Here is a 19,635-nt window from a genome sequence, read left to right as displayed (position 1 = left end):
GAGGTGCATGGAGCGGAGCCGTGTGTGTACGAGGTGTACGGAGAGGAGCCGTGTGTACGAGGTGTACGGAGAGGAGCCGTGTGTATGAGGTGTACAGAGCGGAGCCGTGTGTTACGAGGTGTACGGAGTGGAGCTGTGTGTGTACAAAGTGTACGGAGTGGAGCCACATATGTATGAGGTGGACGGAGCAGAGCCGTGTGTGTACAGAGTGGAGATGTGCATGTGTACGGAGCGGAGTCATATGTGTATGGGGTGGACGGAGCAGAGCCGCTTGTGTACGGAGCAGAGATGTGCATGTGTATGAGGTGTACGGAGCGGAGATGTGCGTGTGTATAAGATGTACGGAGCGGAGATGTGCGCATGTTCGAGGTGTGTGGAGCGGAGCTGCGCATGTACGAGGTGTGCGGAACGGAGCCGTGAGTGTAGGAGGTGTGCGGAGCGAAGATGTGCATGTATTTTGGCATGGGGGGTCCGATTTGAAAGTTTGAACCGGGGCCTATAACTTTGTAGTTACACCACTGGTCATACGCTATACCTACTGCCACACGTCACCGTAAACAAATTGCAGATATAAGTGGTATTATTGTGTTATTATAACAGAATAGAATCTGTGTGATTTAGCCCTGAAAAAAGTGATTATTTTAATGTAGCAGCATCAAGGACTGTTATTTCATCAAGTCTTCTGGGGAATATAGTGGAGATTTTCACATCTACTCAGCCTAATATGGAGGAGACCAGGATCTTTTCTATTTACTATACAAACACTCCTGTCCTGGCTGTGAAATCCTGTATGTAGTGTGAGAAGTCCCTATGTGATGACCATCTGACAGCCCACAACAAATACATATTTTACAAGCATTGCTCCTACTAGCCAGTTTCCTACTGCACACTGATGAGGGGCAATACCCCGAAACAGCTGTCTGTGGATGGATACCATGTTTTGGCATAGGTGGTTTCCTTCATTGGAGACTGCCCTTCCCGTGGTTGTTCCTTCCCGGTGAAAGACCTGGCTAGTCATTGCTTGCGTTGAGAAACATGTGATGGTGTCTCCGCGGCTGTTGATTTACATGTTTTTGCATATTTCCCATAAGGGATGGGGGCATTGCTCTAGCATCACTGCGTTGAGAAACATGTGATGGTGTCTCCGCAGTGTTGGATGTTGATCTCCATGAGGTCACTCATCCTCATTTTCACAGTCTTTTACTAGGCATTGCTCCTACTAGCCAGTTTCCTACTCCACACTGATAAGGGGCAATACCCCGAAACAGCTGTCTGTGGATGGATACCATGTTTTGGCATAGGTGGTTTCCTTCATTGGAGACTGCCCTTCCCGTGGTTGTTCCTTCCCGGTGAAAGACCTGGCTAGTCATTGCTTGCGTTGAGAAACATGTGATGGTGTCTCCGCGGCTGTTGATTTACATGTTTTTACATATTTCCCATAATGGATGGGGGCATTGCTCTAGCATCACAGCGTTGAGAAACATGTGATGGTGTCTCCGCAGTGTTGGATGTTGATCTCCATGAGGTCACTCATCCTCATTTTCACAGTCTTTTACTAGGCATTGCTCCTACTAGCCAGTTTCCTACTCCACACTGATGAGGGGCAATACCCCGAAACAGCTGTCTGTGGATGGATACCATGTTTTGGCATAGGTGGTTTCCTTCATTGGAGACTGCCCTTCCCGTGGTTGTTCCTTCCCGGTGAAAGACCTGGCTAGTCATTGCTTGCGTTGAGAAACATGTGATGGTGTCTCCGCGGCTGTTGATTTACATGTTTTTACATATTTCCCATAAGGGATGGGGGCATTGCTCTAGCATCACTGTGTTGAGAAACATGTGATGGTGTCTCCGCAGTGTTGGATGTTGATCTCCATGAGGTCACTCATCCTCATTTTCACAGTCTTTTACTAGGCATTGCTCCTACTAGCCAGTTTCCTACTCCACACTGATGGGGGGCAATTACCCCGAAACAGCTGTCTGTGGATGGATGCCATGTTTTGGCATAGGTGGTTTCCTTCATTGGAGACTGCCCTTCCCGTGGTTGTTCCTTCCCGGTGAAAGACCGGGCTAGTCATTGCTTGCGTTGAGAAACATATGATGGTGTCTCCGTGGCTGTTGATTTACATGTTTTTGCATATTTCCCATAAGGGATGGGGGCATTGCTCTAGCATCACTGCGTTGAGAAACATGTGATGGTGTCTCCGCAGTGTTGGATGTTGATCTCCATGAGGTCACTCATCCTCATTTTCACTGCTATGTGTCACACATAGCGAGATCGCAGGCGAGATCGGTGACGCAACAGCGATCTCGCTAGTGATCTCGCTATGGGAGATGGGGGTTATACACAGTGTCACTGGGTCCTACTCAGGTATGACACAATGAACAGAGCGAGAGACGAGTGAACAGTCCCGAGAACCTTTATTACGTGCAAACTGAAAGGGCCATAAAACAATCCACCACACAGAGGATGAAATAGTCCAGGAACACGATACAGTCCAGTAACGGGATAACTGTCCCTGAAGATGAGTCACAATCCTCCTCTTAGAGTTCGATATGGCTCCAGATACTTCTCCATATAGGGCTCCTCCAGCAGTATCTTCCAGGGTAATCAGGGTTTCTCTAAATCTTTCTGGGGTGCTGGCCTTAGCATCAGCATCTCACAAAGGATAAAATCTTACTGGCTTGAATGTCCTCCTCAGGCTCCCTCCTTATATGCAGGGGTAGGCAGACAGGTCAGATGGTTTTCAGGCCCCCCAGACCTGGGAACTGTGCCTCAGAGATCAAGGCACTATAGGGGGTGATTTGCGGCATTTGGAGAGCAGGAGGGTCATGAATGGACAGTCAGGAAAAGTCAGCAGGGGTTCATCAAGAGGAATGGGCACATTCAGGCTGCAGATGGTACCTGAGCTAATTCAATTATCGGACCTGTTGTAAAGGCCCTTTTACATTTAGCGATGCACCAGCGAAATGACCAGCGATCCGACCCGGTCAGGATCGCTGGTGCATCGCAAAATGATCGCTAGTGAGCTGTCACACAGGCAGACCTCACAGCGATGAAGCAGTGATACAGCGGACGATACTTACCTTTCACACACAGTGAACCATGACGTCCACCCGCCCGCCTCCACGCGTCGTTCGTCGTCACAGCATGAAGCCCAGCAGGAAGCGCCCAACGAGAAATGGAGCCGGACATTCTCGCGCGATCAACGATGGGCAGTGGGGGGAGCCGGTCGGAGGTAAGTATCACACATAGCGATATCGCTATAATGTCACAAAATCGGTGACGTTATAGCGATATCGCTAGCGATATCGCTATGTGTAAAACCCCCTTAAGAATCTATACAAGATGGGGAATATACAGAATGATACAGAGCAACAAGACAACACTCCGAAAATCAGTAAAAATATTAACATAGACAGAATGATATCCAACACACCATATCACACCATCACACACTGCTATTGGCATTGTTGCCATTAATAAGTCACTGCCTCAAGACTATACATAAATAAAGTAAATGAGTCTCTAATGCAAATTTTCATAAACTGCCGTTTTGACTATCCCATGCATGCTTCAAGGGGCTTTTCAGAAAGTTACAGTTCATGGCTAGCTGACCAATGGTGGTGTCTCCGCTAATCTAATATTTAAAACCTACCTTAGGGATGGGTCATAAATAGTAAAAGTTCCAGACTACTTCTATAAACAAGACAGACCTATTAAATTAAATTCATCAATTTGATTTCCTAATGAAATTATACCAATAAATGTTATTGCACTTCTTAAAAATGTCAGAAAGTTTAGCTAAAAAAGAATCATTTCTCAGTCCTAGGAACCGACATAATGTATCGCATGATCTATATCAGCCAATCAGCAGCTCTAAAAAGTGTCATGTGATTTATATTCCAGGGCTTGTGAAAAACAGGAAACACTTACTGGATCACATGATTCATTATAGAAAGTGTATTGGCTAAGAAGCACCATGTGGTTTACCATGTGACTATACAACCATATTCCTTATTTGGCAACTTTGAGGACTGTTGCCAAGTGCGGGAATGTCCAGGCGGCTCCTAGAAAATTGGAAATCCTGCTGGAATAGTTTCCAATGTCTTGCCAAAAACCCCTCTAACCTCTGGGAATCCATCAATTCTGGATTGTGTCTTGTACTCCAGTGTCTTTGGGGAGTGGGACAGACTCGTGGAGGGGAATGTTATGTGTGATGAATGGGGTATGGGTTGTGTCCACCAGCAGCTGGTCCAATCACTGTCATTAGGAAAATTAAGGAGCCACTCTGGCTAACAGAGGGGGGCGAGGTTCCAAGGTAGAGAGGACCACCTCCATGAATCTATATATGCAAATAAGAGAGGGGTGGTCATGGATTAAAAACACAAAGCCACTTTATATAAAATAGTGCCACCCCTGTGTAGTGGTTGTATTTGGTATTGCCGCCTAGTCCCATTCATTTCAATAGCTGTAAGCTGTAATACCAAACACACCTATATACTGAGATGGCGCTGTTTAAGGTGGAAAGCTGCCATGTTTTACTTTTATATGAGATGTATCACACTGTAACTACGCAGAAGTTGGAGGATCACAACTTGCCCTTGTAGTGATTAATCTGTCATAGCATCACCAAACATTCGTGGAAGAGCTCACGGTCCATCAGTCCCATTGACGAACCACCTGTGCAGAGGTTCAGGACTTACATTAATATCTCCAGTCCAGACATGACGAGCTTCCAACGGGTCACCATAAAGCTCGAATCGGGACGCTCTTCCCCCGAACGTCTGCAGTCCCTTTAGCTTTATGTTGCGGAATGTTCTGTCTGGATGAATCATTACGGCAGTATCTCAAATCCGTAATATCAGATGACACCATTACCGCGCGTCTTTGATTCCCAGGACGCTCATCCCACTGTGAATTTAGTGTTCTTCAATAGCTTCTGCGGCAAATAAGACGAGAGACTTCAGCCTGATGACTCCGTAATTCACTTCTCCTTTTATTGCATTTCTTCTCATCCAGAAATTGCGCCTTTATTTATAGGATGATAAAGTGCTGAGCATGGCATGCGGCTGCGGCGGAGCGGAGGTATGGCGAAGTATCACATAATTGGTCTGTTTGGAGCAGAGACTAAAATATAATCCGTCATCCAGGTCTGAAAAATAAATACATTCCTCCGTCCTTTTTGGGTCTTACAATAGGAGGAGGCCATGATCAAACCCTTTAAAACTAATTTCTCCTTTTAACTTCATGGCCTCCATATTAGCCACCAAGGATCAATAGACTTCTGAACTGCAGGGATACGGGAGAAGCAGGTTGACCAGAATTATGAGTTTCCATACTTGATGTCTTGCAGGTTTCATGTGATGTAGCAGAGATGAATTATTTGCTCCCACTTATGACAATACCATAAGATTTCTTGCTGTAGATTTACATAGGACTGCAGGAAAATCTACTGTGCCATCTAAACTCAGACTTGGAAACTCTCCCAGAGGCTCCAGAAAACTCCCGAGAGAGTTGGCTGATCTACTTAGTGCCGCAAACATCTCCCTGGAAGCTCCCTATGTGCGGTAATGGAATACGTGGTCATCAGACTGTGCCCCAGTGACCAGATGCACATTCAGAGGGTGCTAAATGGGACATGGAAAGGGCATGGCCTGGAAAAGAAAGGAAGAACTTAGTTGGCACAACTCATCCACCAATTTCCCGCAGGATCATTTCAGAATATTGTTTTCACAATTAAAATAAATATATACAGTTTACAAATGGAGCAGAATGGAGTTTTCCCTTCATGCCCCATTGCTGAGTCTTTGGTGCAGCTCATGGCTGTGGATCTCCACAGAGCTGCAGGCATTACACGGTGTAATACTTCTACCCAGTAGCATCATACTGCACAAAAAAGTTCTGAAAACTTTATGCAAATGTATATGGAAAAATCTGCATATATGTGGCCATCTCTCCATCCAGTCTGGAAGCAACAGTAGGAGTCATCTCAGAGGCTGTTCTTGATATAGTCCCTGCAGTGGTCACTTATGGCACAGCCGGTGGATGGTGATGTTGGAAAATCTCTCTTTAATGTAACATAGAAGAGTCAGGGGTGGATTAAGGGTAGCCAGGGCCCGGGGCAGTTCAGACTCTGTGGGCCCCCCTCGTCACGTGACGGGGGTCACGAATCGTAGAGCCGCACTCCACATAGAGAATAATGGAGCCTCCAGCACCGACCTCCACCCGCAGAGCCCCACTCCACATAGAGAATAATGGAGCCTCCAGCACCGACCTCCACCCGCAGAGCCACACTCCACATAGAGAATAATGGAGCCTCCAGCACCGACCTCCACCCGCAGAGCCGCACTCCACATAGAGAATAATGGAGCCTCCAGATCCGACCTCCACCCGCAGAGCCACACTCCACATAGAGAATAATGGAGCCTCCAGCACCGACCTCCACCCGCAGAGCCGCACTCCACATAGAGAATAATGGAGCCTCCAGCACTGACCTCCACCCGCAGAGCCGCACTCCACATAGAGAATAATGGGGCCTCCAGCACCGACCTCCACCCGCACTCCACATAGAGAATAAAGGGGCCTCCAGCACCGACCTCCACCCGCAGAGCCGCACTCCACATAGAGAATAATGGAGCCTCCAGCACCGACCTCCACCCGCAGAGCCGCACTCCACATAGAGAATAATGGAGCCTCCAGCACCGACCTCCACCCGCAGAGCCGCACTCCACATAGAGAATAATGGGGCCTCCAGCACCAACCTCCACCCACAGAGCCACACTCCACATAGAGAATAATGGGGCCTCCAGCACCGACCTCCACCCGCAGAGCCACACTCTACATAGAGAATAATGGGGCCTCCAGCACCGACCACCCGCAGAGCCTCACTCCACATAGAGAATAATGGGGCCTCCAGCACCGACCTCCACCCGCAGAGCCGCACTCCACATAGAGAATAATGGGGCCTCCAGCACCGACCTCCACCCGCAGAGCCGCACTCCACATAGAGAATAATGGAGCCTCCAGCACCGACCTCCACCCGCAGAGCCCCACTCCACATAGAGAATAATGGGGCCTCCAGCACCTACCTCCACCCGCAGAGCCGCACTCCACATAGAGAATAATGGAGCCTCCAGCACCGACCTCCACCCGCAGAGCCGCACTCCACATAGAGAATAATGGGGCCTCCAGCACCGACCTCCACCCGCAGAGCCGCACTCCACATAGAGAATAATGGAGCCTCCAGCACCGACCTCCACCCGCAGAGCCCCACTCCACATAGAGAATAATGGGGCCTCCAGCACCTACCTCCACCCGCAGAGCCGCACTCCACATAGAGAATAATGGAGCCTCCAGCACCGACCTCCACCCACAGAGCCACACTCCAGATAGAGAATAATGGGGCCTCCAGCACCGACCTCCACCCGCAGAGCCACACTCTACATAGAGAATAATGGAACCTCCAGCACCGACCTCCACCCGCAGAGCCACACTCCACATAGAGAATAATGGAGCCTCCAGCACCGACCTCCACCCGCAGAGCCCCACTCCACATAGAGAATAATGGGGCCTCCAGCACCGACCTCCACCCGCAGAGCCACACTCTACATAGAGAATAATGGAACCTCCAGCACCGACCTCCACCCGCAGAGCCACACTCCACATAGAGAATAATGGAGCCTCCAGCACCGACCTCCACCTGCAGAGCCCCACTCCACATAGAGAATAATGGAGCCTCCAGCACCGACCTCCACCCGCAGAGCCGCACTCCACATAGAGAATAATGGAGCCTCCAGCACCGACCTCCACCCGCAGAGCCGCACTCCACATAGAGAATAATGGGGCCTCCAGCACCGACCTCCACCCGCAGAGCCGCACTCCACATAGAGAATAATGGAGCCTCCAGCACCGACCTCCACCCGCAGAGCCGCACTCCACATAGAGAATAATGGAGCCTCCAGCACCGACCTCCACCCGCAGAGCCGCACTCCACATAGAGAATAATGGGGCCTCCAGCACCTACCTCCACCCGCAGAGCCGCACTCCACATAGAGAATAATGGAGCCTCCAGCACCGACCTCCACCCGCAGAGCCACACTCCACATAGAGAATAATGGAGCCTCTAGCACCGACCTCCACCCGCAGAGCCGCACTCCACATAGAGAATAATGGAGCCTCCAGCACCGATCTCCACTCGCACTCCACATAGAGAATAATGGAGCCTCCAGCACCGACCTCCACCCGCAGAGCCGCACTCCACATAGAGAATAATGGGGCCTCCAGCACCTACCTCCACCTGCAGAGCCGCACTCCACATAGAGAATAATGGAGCCTCCAGCACCGACCTCCACCCGCAGAGCCCCACTCCACATAGAGAATAATGGAGCCTCCAGCACCGACCTCCACCCGCAGAGCCGCACTCCACATAGAGAATAATGGGGCCTCCGGCACCGACCTCCACCTGCAGAGCCGCACTCCACATAGAGAATAATGGAGCCTCCAGCACCGACCTCCACCCGCAGAGCCCCACTCCACATAGAGAATAATGGGGCCTCCAGCACCGACCTCCACCCGCAGAGCCAGACTCCACATAGAGAATAATGGAGCCTCCAGCACAGACCTCCACCCGCAGAGCCGCACTCCACATAGAGAATAATGGAGCCTCCAGCACCGACCTCCACCCGCAGAGCCCCACTCCACATAGAGAATAATGGAGCCTCCAGCACCGACCTCCACCCGCAGAGCCGCACTCCACATAGAGAATAATGGAGCCTCCAGCACCGACCTCCACCCGCAGAGCCGCACTCCACATAGAGAATAATGGAGCCTCCAGCACCGACCTCCACCCGCAGAGCCGCACTCCACATAGAGAATAATGGGGCCTCCAGCACCGACCTCCACCCACAGAGCCGCACTCCACATAGAGAATAATGGGGCCTCCAGCACCGACCTCCACCTGCAGAGCCGCACTCCACATAGAGAATAATGGAGCCTCCAGCACCGACCTCCACCCGCAGAGCCGCACTCCACATAGAGAATAATGGAGCCTCCAGCACCGACCTCCACCCGCAGAGCCACACTCTACATAGAGAATAATGGGGCCTCCAGCACCGACCTCCACCCGCACTCCACATAGAGAATAAAGGGGCCTCCAGCACCGACCTCCACCCGCAGAGCCGCACTCCACATAGAGAATAATGGAGCCTCCAGCACCGACCTCCACCCGCAGAGCCGCACTCCACATAGAGAATAATGGGGCCTCCAGCACCGACCTCCACCCGCAGAGCCGCACTCCACATAGAGAATAATGGAGCCTCCAGCACCGACCTCCACCCGCAGAGCCGCACTCTACATAGAGAATAATGGGGCCTCCAGCACCGACCTTCACCCGCAGAGCCGCACTCCACATAGAGAATAATGGAGCCTCCAGCACCGACCTCCACCCGCAGAGCCGCACTCCACATAGAGAATAATGGAGCCACCAGCACCGACCTCCACCCGCAGAGCCGCACTCCACATAGAGAATAATGGAGCCTCCAGCACCTACCTCCATCCGCAGAGCCGCACTCCACATAGAGAATAATGGAGCCTCCAGCACCGACCTCCACCCGCAGAGCCGCACTCCACATAGAGAATAATGGAGCCTCCAGCACCGACCTCCACCCGCAGAGCCGCACTCCACATAGAGAATAATGGAGCCTCCAGCACCGACCTCCACCCGCAGAGCCACACTCCACATAGAGAATAATGGAGCCTCCAGCACCGACCTCCACCCGCAGAGCCGCACTCCACATAGAGAATAATGGAGCCTCCAGCACCGACCTCCACCCGCAGAGCCGCACTCCACATAGAGAATAATGGAGCCTCCAGCACCGACCTCCACCCGCAGAACCTCACTCCACATACATGGCTGCTCTCAGTGCTCTGTGCTGTGCGCACAGGACCTGTGATGAGGTCACAGGAGGGGAGGAGACAGGGGTCACATGATCGGGGGCCCTGACACCTTACCTCCTGTGAGCTCATCACAAGCCTTTGCACGCTACCAGCAGCATCAGCGTTCACGCTACTTGTAGATGCTGCTGGTAGCAGAGCACATAATGCCGCCCCCACGGTCACTCACTTTTAGGTGGGGAGAAGATGGAGTGCCATTGCAGCAGCCAGCAGGAATGTGGTGGGGGCCCCCTTAGAAGCTCTTGTGGTGGGGGCCCCGGGGCTGAAGCCCCGCCTGCCCTGCCTATAATCCGGCCCTGCGCGGTGGTGGATTATAATGGGGCAATTTACTGGCCTGGGCTGTGGGCCCCTTAACCCCACTGGGCCCGGGGCAACTGCCCAAATTGACCTCATTATAATCCGCCACTGAGAAGAGTCGATCACTGGACACAATTTATGGTCGTATCATGATGGATTACCAAGGCTGCAAATAAAATGACTAAATCTTCTCCACTCACTAAGTTAGTACAAAGCAGTGGCAAAACAGCTCTTCTACATCGGACAGGTTGCTACATGATGCGGTGTACACCCCTCCTCACATACACAATTATCAACACTTCTGCACCAAGGGAATAGCTAAGGAGCCGCCTCCAAGACGTGTATATGTGGGGTTGAGGGCCCCCGCAGAGTGTCCGGGACGGAACCAAGGAGACCGCCATCTAAGTTCCTAAGGGAACTGTACCCGGGGAGCGAAAGAGGGAGATGGACGGCTGAGAGTGACAGAACAGCAAGGGGAGGGGCGAGTATAAAAGGGACAGGAAATGCGCAGGTGAGTCAGTTGGCAGCACGGCAGAGACAGAGCAGGAGACTGTGTGAGTTTGAGAAAGCCGGAGCAACGGACACTGAAGGGAGAGGAAGCCAGCAGCTTAGGGGACATTTACAGTGGCCTGTTGTTAGGAGACGCCGGGATTACCGACCAGAGACTACCGCTTCACTCCAGTCCGGAGTCGCGGCCTACCCACGGACATCCACGGCCGTTGCCGCTGTACTCCAGCCTGTCACGCACTGTCCGCTGCCTCTCACGATGACTACCGCTCGACTTCAGTCCACAGTTGCGGCCTACCGCGGCCTCCCATGGACGCTGCCGCCCAGGTGCAGCCCGTGGCTATGGCCTGTTCATCACCGCCCACAGCTGCCATTCCCCCTCTGCAGTCGGCAGTTGGGGCCTGCTCCTCGCTAGCAGAGAGACTTAGTGCATAGCCCCAGGCCGTGCGCGTGGCCTGTAAACCGCCATCCCTGGAAACTGTGACACAACCCTGTTTGGGGGGACTGGAGTCTCCTTAAAACTCTTGACTAAGCATGACCCCGCTGTTCTTCCTAGGGGGTCACCACCTCAAAGGACCCCTTCAGGTCCTGTTGTGCCCCTACTCCCCTGGGTGCTGGAGCACCCGAAGACGACGCCAGATCCTCAACAACTGGGCCCAGCAACTACGACACCAAAGTATCTTCTTCAGAGACGCCGAGGGATGACAGAACAGATAAGTGGCAATATAGACACTAAGGACCCATAGTTGGCCATACCGCGGCCTTATAGTAGCCGGCCTCTGCCGGGGTAGTCGTACTCCCTTTAATAGTGTTTGGTTGTTTTGAGTCCCTGCGTGAACATTTATTGTTATTTTTTCTGGTTGCTTAGTATAGCCCTAGTGGCATTCATTTATAAAAGTTATTTTCAAAAGTATACTCAGTCTCACGACTCATCACTGCATCCTGTGTACCTGCTTTACCACATATACGGTGATGGGTTCCTGGGGGGAAGGAATGTGTCAAAATAACCCCATCAAGGAAGAAGAGAACAGGGCTCTATTGCTGTCACTTGGAGGTAGCAGTCCTAGAAGTCAATAATGACCACAAAAAAGGCCTTCCCACAAGGCTTAGGATGTAAAGTCAAATCAAAATTTTCTCAAGATGGAAAAGACTTCCATTTCTATTCAGCTGCATCTTGGTTCTTGCCCTTTATCAATACAAAGTAGTAAACTGGTTGTTTGGGTACAGGGCACATTGTGGGTTGTCAGCTCCTGGGGCATGGCGAGTATTTTGTGCCAATGGAAAATAGGAGGAATTTGCGCTTTACTAGAACAAAGAGAACGTGGACAACTGTAGAGTCACTTGGTTCATCTTAGCAGGTATGGGCCAGATGTGCTAAGTTTAACCAAGTGACTCCACAGCTGTCAACTTTTTTTGGTTCTAGTAAAGTGCAAATTCCTAATAATTTTTTAATACTTCCAAGCAGACAAGTGGTGGTAGTTGTCTTCATTTGCTGCTAGTTAGAACCACTTGATGCATCATGCTATTCACACTATTTGTGCAAACACCCTGCAAACCATTATCGCTCCCCGAGTCCCTCCCATAAGTCGTTTACTATACCTCTTATCCACCTAGAATGTGTGCTGTAATTTATGGTTCATACTGATGTCATTATGGATTGTTCTTTTAGGATTTTTTTTTTTTGCTAAAAATTTTAAAAAATAAAAAATAATATGTTGTTAGATTTTTATTTGTGTTCAGATTTTTTTAAACTTTTTTTGCCTTTTCAATTTAACATTTTTATTACCTTAATCCCATCCTGAAGTCTAAGCCTAACCCTAAACCAATCCCCAGCCTTAACCCTAATCCTAGCTATGGCTAGAAAAGGAGTAAAAATACAAAGCCGCTCTTAGTAACGAATGAAGACCGTATTGTACTATATGACTGCACTTGAATCAATACAGCCATTATTCATTAGCTGTTCATCTTTTGTAATCTTTTTTCTGCTTATGCAGAGCATAGTAGTGGAGCTGAATCTATAATCGACTGCTACGCTCTCCAGTGTCATGCTGTGATGGTCTTTTGTAAGGAAGGGGGACCTCAAACTGTCCCTGGCACTCTAACTATTCCTGCCCTGGAGGTACTCTTAAAGGTAGAGAGGCCCGAGTCTCCGACCTTACTATGCTCCTGTTAAACCATGATCTGCCCCCTCCCACACCCTATGAGGCCTGGGACAGAAATGTAAGAAAAGAAGGCACAAAAATAAAACAGGGATAGCAGAAAACAATTGGCATACAAAATGTGACGCTAGTCACTTCTCACGGCCAAGCCGTAAGTCAGAGTGATCAACAAGTCCAAGGTCAGAAGCCAGGATGGTACATCATAAACTGAAGGAATAGACAAAAGCGTGCTCAGGTAACGTTCCATGGTCAGAATACCAGGAGGATAACGGATCAGAGCAGAAGGGGTTAAACAGACACAACGAGGTCCAAGGTCAGGCAGCAAAAGATCAAGCATACAAAACTCAAGGCACAGGAAAGAACAAACAAACCTCACAAGCTGAATGCTCATCTAGCAGAGGTCTGGGAGAACCAGCTCAGTTAAGCAGCAAGGCAAACACCTGGAATAATGTACAGTTGGAGACAGCCAGATTCAGATTTGATAGTCGAGCTGTCTAACAACACACTGACAGTTCAGCACACCCATGTACCAGATAGGATGGCCAAGCTGTCAATCAAAGTACTGACAGCTTCAGCACACCCCTATACCAGATTGGACTGACGTGCTGTCAGTAACTGCATCCCGGACACACCGAGGAGTGTGGCACAAACACTCACCAAAGATAGAGAGGTATATAAGGAAGGATAGGAATGTACCAACCAAATGGGAATAGGGCAATGAGGAAAGCATCCACCAAAAAACAGCATGCAACAATCTCAAGTAGCAGCAACAATCTTCAATTCAGCACAGCATCTCCAAGGAGCTGGGGAGCAAAGCTTTAATTTAGTTTGGCCAGGTTTTATAGGGAGAGATAATGACCAGATCAGAATCAGCTGAAAAGGAGCTGTAAGTTTCTGATCAGCATAGAAAGGGTTGTTAACTTCTCCACCATAAAAGTAAACCAAATTCTTTTAATATGGGACACAAACACACAGGCTAAATGGAAGATCTTTGATTCACAATACATGGTGCTCTTCTAAGCCCAGATCTCCCAGGAGGATGTGACACACTTGTGACACATAGTCAACGACCAAGGTAACAAAACTCAGTTCATTATACTGAGCTTTGTCATCTCAGCAGCCGCCAATGACAACATCATCTCACTTCATGTGCTCTGCATAGGCAGCTACAGGCAGGCTCACTGAGCGCACCAAGAAGCAGCGGTGGTGGCATGCGGGTGTGGAAATTTTGCCTACCTATAGGCTTTAGCATCCAAGCAATGGTTGTGAGCCCTGAGTTCCAGGCCATGTGTGGCACCCCCTTCAGCTCGGGATATTAACACACCCTGTGTACACCCGTGTACTCAGGACGCTTTCAGTATCGGTTATCTGTACTCTTATATAGGAATAATAGAAAGCCACGTCAGCTCTGTGGCATCTGTACATTTTCGAGATCCTTGAATGAAAGAAATCCAAACTCCAGGGGTGGATGATGCTGGGTGGTATGTGGGATGTTTCGTGCTGGATACAGGGCAAATATTCTTAAAGTGGATGTTAGTGGGTGAATTATTGATGGCGTGTTCTCCGCATTCTTCGCAGCTTCTTTTTTTGTGAGACTTTCCCCGGTCCCCATTGACTTTCTTCGCTTTATTTCCTGTTAGACATCCATTATACATACAGACCAGGCTCTTAATGGCTCCTCTGCAAATCACCAGGCTCACCTGGGAAATATTCACAGACATGCAACTTTGTAAAACTCGTCTTTTGTGTACAAGCAACAGGAGAAATCCTCCCCATGTATTATAACCGGAGCACTGGAGCATTATAGCCTGGGGAAAGTAGAGTTGTGTGAGTGCTGTTCTGGATGAGGAGATATAAACGTTCATGTACTGGACATCCTTGGGGTCAGGTCAGGTGAGCATTACCATGCAAATGTTCCCATGCAGAACCAGCACCTCCAACAAATGATGAACAAGTATGATGAAATTTAAATTCAACCATTCTCTTAAACTCGTGCAGAAAATTCTACTTTCATATAATTTATTCTATTCTTTTATTATACTGAAAAACGCTTACTGTCGCTCCTATTCATTCTTGTCTGGACTATTGCAACTCTTTTCTGATTGGTCTCCCTCTTACTAAACTCTTCCCTGTCCAATCTGACCTGAATGCAGCAGCCAGGATCATATACCTCTCTAGCAGTTACACCGATACCTGCACCCTTTGTGAGACATTGCACTGGTTACCCATCCAATATAGAGTGCCGTATATGCTCGCGTATAAGCCGTGATATTCAGCCCATTTTTTGGGGCTGAAAATCCCCCTCTCGGCTTATACGCGAGTCATATACGCCAGGGGGTTGGCGGGGGAGGGGAGGTGGGGGTGTCAGATCATACTGACCCCTCCTGGTGCGTCTCTGCAGCCCCCCTGCTTCTCCCACGGTCTCCCTTCCTTCAGCGGTCACATGGTACCGCTCATTAAAGTCATGAATAGGCATATATTTATAACTTTAATGAGCGGTACCACGTGACCGCTGAAGGAAGGATGGGAGAATGTGGGAGAAGCGGGGGGGGGGCTGCAGAGACCATGCCAGGAGGGGATAAGTATATGCGATATTCACCTGTCTCCCGATCCATTGCTGCTTGCCGCTGTCTGCTGCGTCCTCTGTCAGTGACATTCAGGCAGCAGAGGGCGTGATGATGTGGCTAGTGCTTGCCGCGCCCTCTGCTGCCTGAACATCACTGACAGAGGATGCTGCAGACAGCAGCGAGCAGCGATGGACCGGGGCAGGTGAATATCTGAGGTGCCGGGGGGCTCTGAGCGAGCGGTGACACCGGCACCTGGCCCCCAGCGATGGAGAGGTGAGTATGTCATTTTTTTTCTTTTATTTGCAGCAGCATATGGGGTATAATATATGGAGCATCTTATGGGGGCAGCATATGGAGGCATAATCTATGGAGCATCTTATGGGGGAAGCATATGGGGGCATAATATATGTAGCATTTTATGAGGGCAGCATATGGGGGCATAATATATGGAGCATGTCATGGAGCAGCATATGGGGGCAGCCTATGGGGACATAATCTATGGAGCATCTCATGGAGCAGCATATGGGGGCATAATCTATGGAGCATCTTATGGGGCAGCATATGGGGCATATTATTCTATGGAGCATCTTATGGGGCCATAACCTTTATGGAGCAGCATATGGGTCATATTATTCTATGGAGCATCTTATGGGACCATAACCTTTATGGGGCAGCATATGGGGCATATTATTCTATGAAGCATCTTATGGGGCCATAAACTTTATGGAGCAGCATATGGGGCCATCATTAACCTTTGTGCAGCATTATATGGGGCGTATTTTGTACGGAGCATCTTATGGGGCCATCATGAACTATATGGAGCATTATATGGGGCTCCTGATTCAATATGGATATTCAAAAACATTTAACCTACTGATGTCTCAATTAATTTTACTTTTATTGGTATCTATTTTTATTTTTGAAATTTACCATTAGCTGCTGCATTTTCCACCCTAGGCTTATTCACAAGTCAATAAGTTTTCCCCGTTTTTTGTGGCAAAATTAGGGGGTCGGCTTATACACGAGTATATAGAGTACTTTATAAAATCATCACTCTCATCCACACAGCAATTCAGCACCACACATCTCCTCCTCGTCTCGATCTATCACCCTACCTGTGCCCTCTGTTCTGATAATATCCTAACCACTCCCGTCTCCAGGACTTGATTCTTTCTGCACAATTCTTTGGAATGCTAACGCAGACAATTTGATTAATTTCCAATACCAACAGTTTTAAGTATTACCTAAAACACTTTTTGTTAGACCGGCCTATCACCACACCTCACTTATCTAACTATCTCTGTTTTGCCCATACAAAATTGTCCTCCAAATCTGATCCCTCGTAGCCTTTGTTCTCACCCTTAATGCACCTAAAAGCCATCTGCGTCTGTACTTGCACACACACTGGCTGGTGACCGATTCATGCAGCATTCTGTACAAACCCTATTTATTATATTGATGGCTGGTCCTTACAATACAAGCTCTTTTTACCTTTCGTGTCTCTCCAATTTCCTCATAGACTGTAGCTTGCGAGTAGTGGGACCCTCACTCCTCTTGGCATCTGTTGAATTATGTGTTATTCTGTAATGTCTTTATTGCTTGTACATGTCCCCTCTGTAATGTAAAGTGCTGCGGAATAGAAATAAAATTATTATAATTAGTATATACAAATCAAAAGTGGATATTATGTCCCAAAAGAATAATAAATATACAAAGATAAAACAAGCACAAAAAGGCTCTGAAAGGGACATTTTCTTCAATCTAATGATTAGTTGTAAGTCTTTTCTGGGTCATTGGCTTCTTCTGCCACCCGATGACAAGGACTCAACATTATCATAGCTATGAGATATTGTTAGGGCTGGCGGAATGCACCAAATTATAAATAATAGTAGGCACGTTCGCAGCCCGGGGTCCACCGTGCAGAGGTGGTACACTGCTGCTAGGTAATGGTGGAAGAATAGAGTGGCGTGAAAACAGTCACACGTGGGTTACGTCACCCAGTGTGAACAGGAGCGAACTATGTTGACTCACAGAGCCACACAGCCGCTGAACGCAAATACCGGAGCCTGTTTAGCTCACAGAGCCCGGTCAAAAAGCGCACAGAAAGCGGCCACAGCACTCTACCCCAAGGACACGGGGATAGAGTTCCTCTAGGCCCTCTGAGCGCACGGTGTCGCTGCCTCGAACGGCCGCTATAGACGCTGGCTACGGAGTGTGGAGCACGTGCACTGTGGCGTGCTGAGTCACTGATGGGAACTAATGCCTGACTCCGACTCTGCCCTACCTACACCTAAGCCTGGGCGCTAGCAGGCTAGGCTGCACAACACATGCGTACCAAGGGTAGGGGTTTCATAATGAGTCAGTCACCAGAGACATTCATACATGCATACATCACTCACTCCTCATGGTCTGAAAATACAGAGTATCCTAGCGCATGGCCGAGCGGCCATGCAAACCTTTTATAGCCGCGAGCGTCCGGGACCTTCCTGGCTTCTCGGATGGGGCAATCCCAACAGGAGCAGGACCTGAGCACGTGACCTTCGATCTCCAATGGGTGATCACTCCACGGGCATGCTCAGTGGCCCGACATGAGGACTTAGTCCCTGGAGAATCTCGCTGCTGAGCAGCCTGCATTGCCATAGCTGTGCCAGAGGTGGCAGCAGCAAGCAAACCCATGGAGGTGGTCTGGGCAGAGTGCCGGGGCCAACGAGTTTGCTGAGCAACCTCCTCTGCGGCTGGGGAGAAATGGAAGACCGCCGGGAGCAGGGCTTGGGATTCCAGCTGTGCAGCGACAGGAACCTGATGCCTAACAGATACAGTGTTCAGAATAGCAATTTGTTACACTGCCAGTTTTGTAAGTTTTCCCACCTACAAAGAATCGAGAGGTCTGTAATTTTTATCATAGGTACACTTCACCTGTGAGAGACCAAATCTTTACCCCATAGTGAAAGAGCCAATTTTCTACTTAATGACCAAGCCAATTTTTACAATTCTGACCACTGTCATTTTATGAGGTCATAACTCTGGAATGTTTTAGAGAATCAGATTGTTTTTTCGTGACATTGTATTTCATGTTAGTGGTACAATTTCTTCGATATGACTTGCATTTATTTATGAAAAAAACAGAAATAAGCAAAAAAAATTAAAATTTTGCAATTTTCAAATTTGTAATTTTTATGCCTTTAAATCGGAGAGATATGTCACACAAATTAGTTAAATAAAATTTCACACATGTCTACTTTATATCAGCACAACTTTGGAATTTTTTTTGGTTAGGGAGTTACAAGGGTTAAAAGTTGACCAGCGATTTCTCATTTTTACAACAAAATTTACAAAACCATTTTTTTATGGACCACCTCACATTTGAAGTCACTTTGAGAGGTCAATATGAAGAAAAGAAAATACCCAAAAGTGACCCCATTCTAAAAACTGCACCCCTCAAGGTACTCAAAACCACATTCAAGAAGTTTATTAACCCTTTATGTGCTTCACAAGAACTGAAGCAATGTGGAAGGAAAAAATTAACATTTAACTTTTTTTCACAAACATTTTACTTCAGAGCCAATTTTTTTTTTACTTTCACAAGTGTAAAAAGAGAAAATGAACTACAAAATTTGTTGTGCAATTTCTCCTGAATCTGCCAATACCCCATATTTGGGGCTAAACCACTGTTTGGGTGCACGACAGAGCTCGGAAGTGAAGGAGCGCCGTTTGACTTTATCAACACAGAATTGGCTGGAATTGTGATCGAACGACATGTCGCATTTGGAGAGCCCCTGATGTGCCTAAACAGTGAAACGCCCCCCACAAATGACACCATTTTGGAAATTAGACACCCCATGGAATTTATCTAGATGGGTGGTGAGCACTTTGAACCCCCAAATGCTTCACTGAAGTTTTTAACGTAGAGCCTTGAAAATAAAAAATCATATTTTTTCCACAAAAATGATTTTTTAGACCTCAATTTTTTTATTTTCCCAAGGGTAACAGGAGAAATTAGAACCCCAAAGTTGGTGTGCAATTTGTCCTGGGTACGCTGATGCACCATATGTTGGGGTAAACCACTGTTTGGGCACACATTTGGGCTCAGAAGGGAGGGAGCATTATTTGACTTTTTGTACACAAAATTGGCTGGAATCAATGGTGGCACCAT

General features: G+C 48.6%; 1 long non-coding RNA gene across 1 annotated transcript in view; it reads right to left on the bottom strand.

The window, feature by feature from the left end:
* The window catches only part of LOC141092223 (uncharacterized), a 595,377-nt gene that overhangs the window by 370,865 nt on the left and 204,877 nt on the right, over positions 1 to 19,635 (bottom strand). The window contains exon 2 of the long non-coding RNA XR_012232715.1: positions 16,974 to 17,111. This is a non-coding gene — a long non-coding RNA (uncharacterized lncRNA). The remainder of the gene's footprint in view (positions 1 to 16,973; positions 17,112 to 19,635) is intronic.

Source organism: Dendrobates tinctorius, unplaced genomic scaffold (genome assembly GCF_039654945.1).
Source record: "Dendrobates tinctorius isolate UK_male_01 unplaced genomic scaffold, ASM3965494v1 ptg000058l, whole genome shotgun sequence".
Classification (NCBI taxonomy): domain Eukaryota; kingdom Metazoa; phylum Chordata; class Amphibia; order Anura; family Dendrobatidae; genus Dendrobates; species Dendrobates tinctorius.
The sequence above is the reverse complement of the archived record's forward strand: the minus strand, read 5'-3'. Positions and strand labels throughout refer to the sequence as shown.